The sequence below is a fragment of the Palaemon carinicauda genome, chromosome 12 (assembly GCF_036898095.1).
Source record: "Palaemon carinicauda isolate YSFRI2023 chromosome 12, ASM3689809v2, whole genome shotgun sequence".
In the NCBI taxonomy this organism is placed as follows: Eukaryota; Metazoa; Arthropoda; class Malacostraca; order Decapoda; family Palaemonidae; genus Palaemon; species Palaemon carinicauda.
In genome coordinates, this window is record NC_090736.1 from 62,859,624 (window position 1) to 62,863,818 (window position 4,195).

Here is a 4,195-nt window from a genome sequence, read left to right on the forward strand (position 1 = left end):
TGGACGTCTAATGTTAAAGCTCTTAATAAAATTAAAAGGTTTCTTGAATATAAGGGAATTTATAAGATAAATTGATTGGCATTAACTACTTAGGAATAATTTACACACATTAAAAGAGTAGAACGATAGCCTTTGCACCATGGTCTTCCACTGTCTTGGGGTAGAGTTCTCTTGTTTGAGGATACACTCAGGCATATAGTGAACTTTCTCATTTCTCTTCCTCTTGTTTTTTTTTTCTTTGAAGTTTTTATAGTTTATATGTGAAAGATCTAATTTAATGTTGTTCTGTTCCTATTTTTTAACATAGCAGCCTACTTACTTTGAAGTTTATTTACTTTCTTGTTTGCTTTCTTCACTGGGCTTCATTTCCCTGTTGGAGCCCTTGTGATTGTAGCATATTGATTTTCATATTAGGATTGTGGCTTGGCTTTTAATAATAATAATAATAATAATAATAATAATAATAATAATAATAATAATAATAATAATAATAATCCCAGATGAACATATCGTCGAATAAGAGAAATCGTAATGACACAAATACTAGAAAGAAGGTCATTTGATTTTGGCAAAGTATTCCATTCATATTTTCTCTGCCAACAGTGACAGATTAATGATTTTCTGCCCCTACTTCCTGCTGTTATAAATAAAACCGTATCTGTTAGGCACAAGGCCAAGCGTTAACTTCTACAATGAACACTAATGTTTTATTCTCGACAATACGGTATCCCAGGTTGTATATGTGGTTGTGGTGGTAAAACATACAAGAGTTATTGAACCGTCGTCGAAAAATATTCTTCTGAATAATTGCCATGAATGTTTTTATTTTCGCGTCAGCATTTATTTCCCTCTGAGACTGCAGAAATGTATAATTTGCCATACACAATTTTTTTTTTTTCATACAGCATATGCTGTATTACCTCATAGACTAATGAAATGTTTACTTTGCCACAAATGTTTTCATTTTCATATCAGCATATATTTCCCTCTCAAACGATGTATATATATATATATATATATATATATATATATATATATATATATATATATATATATATATATATATATATATATATATATACTGTATATACATATATATATATATATATATATATATATATATATATATATATATATATATATATATATATATATATATATATATATATATATATATATATATATATATATATATATATATATATATATATATATATATATATATATATATATATATATATATATATACACACACACACAGATATGTGTGTGTTTGTGTGTGTGGGGGGGGGGGTTCCTTAATATGGCAGCTGATAGTAATCGTAGGAGTGACTGATAACTATTTTTCAAGACTCTCGCTTTAATTGGCCATTGTTAAAATCCTTTTATAAATCTTAATTGAACAATATGTGTTGGTATTTTTAACATTTTAACTTAATCTCTTTAAAGCGAAATCTGATTAAGAATAAAATCGGCCTACCTCCTCAATAAGGCCAACGTCGGAAGCGATTGCTTAATGTAATGAGCAGTGTGCGCTAAATAATATTCTATCACACGTCAGAATAACAAATGTCAGGCTACGAGAAGATATTATTCTATAATGGGTAATACCTACAACAATAACAACAATAACAACAACAAATGCAGTCGATTCTACTCCGCTACAGGACAAAGGCCTCGGGCATCTTGGTATTACCAAAGTGGTAAGATATACAGATTTTCATTGATTATTTGATTGTTAGATTTAAAGTATTTAATGTTTTTCTTTTTAATCAGATCAAATATATGTCCAGTGTCTGTCTCTTATTCGCACACACATAAACGAACACCAATATATGAGTAATATTTAATACCAATTCGATTTAACCTACAATAAAACCCGTGTATATATTAGTACGAAAAATCCCACTATTATACAAGTAAGTAATAGGCAACATATAAACCATCCGAAATCGAAAGATTGCAATACATCACATCAGTTAAAAAAAAGAGCTCATCTGGATCAACCCCAGGATGGATATGATAAGAGAGTAATATCCCTTGATTAGGGACATCGCGTTGATTATAAGAAATGTATGAGATTATTTTATTTTGCAGATAATCAAGATATCCAGTTAATTATACCTCATAACTTGTCAATTACATTTTGGTGGGCATTATAGATACAGCTACAATAATAGTCTAATCATGTGATTGCTTCATCATGTGTAAGTAGTCTTGAAGTATCGAAATTTATGTTTCGGAATATTTTGCTAGACAGATAAGTTCCTATTTGCTTTATACTTGATATCTGCTTGGTTCTGTTTATAATTTTGTCGTTTAAACATCCTGAGTTCCTTCATGTCTCTGATTTTAAATCCATGAATTTCTTTTTTTTTTCTTTTATGATCAAGCCCTTTTTTTTTTTTTTTCTTTTTTTCAAACAATATTCACTATTAGTAGATTTCTTCTCGTTTCTGTCTCTTGTCATTTTAATCCTCCATATCCAATAGTATATTCTTTCTTATTCATGTCATATCATCTCCTGCGATGTCTCTGATCTTGTAATATTGAATATTATCTGCAAAATAATCTTATCTATTTTTATAATCAATATAATTTCAAGATCTAGTAAAATTTAGTATTATCTACAATATAATTTCATTTATTTCTTATAATCAACGCGATGTCCATAATCAAGGGATATTGAATATTATCCGCAAAAAGAGTCTTATTCATTTCTTATAATCAATAAAATTGTCACGATTTAGTAAAATTTAGTATTATCTACAAAATAATCTTATTTATTTTTTATAATCAATGCAATGTCAATAATCTAGTTATATTGAGTATTATCTGCAAAATAAAATAAGATTGAATCAAATAAAATAATCTTGTCAACGCAATGTCCATTATCAAGTAAAACTGAGTATTATCAGTAAAAAACTTATATATTTTTTATCATAATCAACATTAGTTCGATGGTATATATACAAAATAATATAATAGATCGTGGCACACTGCCTGATCGTACAATCCTCCACAGTGTCAGACTTTTAATTCAAGTTCCTCTCGTGAATTTCTTCGGCAAATCTTCAACGCCATTTTACCAAAAGGTCACAAACTACCAGAGTTCATCAACTGCATCTTCTATGAGACTATGCATCTCGCCTGATGAATGTTGCATAAGTACATTGATTTTAATCTAGATAAGTGAGTCTTCACTTTATTATGTACTTGTTTTTTGTACTAGTCAGCGACACACTTGCTAGGTTGGTTTGCTTTGAGCGATCAGACTAGTCTCCCACCATCATTGATCCACAGTGGCCAGCGTGGTGATGAAAACTGATAAAATCATCAGACATCAATAAGTACAGGTTTGAGACCTTTGTCCTACAGTGGACTAGATTGAGCTGCTTTTGTTGTTGTTCTTGTTGTTGATGATGATGTTGTTGTTGTTGTTTTACTTAGAAACTTGTAAATTCTGAATATTTAATCAGAGTAATAAATCCCCCCCCCCCCCCCCACCGAGATGTTATCTCGTCTGTCCGGTTTAGCCTCATTAGCTACCGACTGAAGCATAAATTAAAATTAAGATATCTGTTTTGACCAAAATGTCGATAACAAAAATGGAAGTCGGAAATACGTAGAAGAAAAATAGAAAATACTAATGAACGCATCAATAAACACTGGAACATGAATTAATATAGATTTATTGTGCCACTGCAACATGGAATATTATAGACTTAAGGTGCTTATAAGCAGAAAAGTTAAAGGAAAAGGGCATTCAGCAACGTAATATCTAAACTGTTTAATAAGGTACAGTAAAGCTAAAAAGCGAACATTTTGACACCTTTAAGAAAACCCAAGCACATCTATCAAAAACACAAGAGCTAGTGATTAGGAAAACTCTAAAACATAACCGACAATTAAATGCCAACTGCGAGGAGGTGTTAAAAAAAGAAAAAATAATAATAATAATAATAATATAAAACTCCTACACCCCTTCCCAAGAGGAAAATGGGAAGAGACCACATTGTCTTGGATGAAGAAGGCCCATGAAGTAGTACAATTGACACTAGTTGGTGATAACCAATTTAAATATAGCGTTTCTTCTTCTACCAGAAATGAAGACATCCATGAAGACCATGAGGACGGAGGAATTATAGTGACTGCAGCGGTACTGTCATGAAGCAACATCTGTAAAAATCATTTA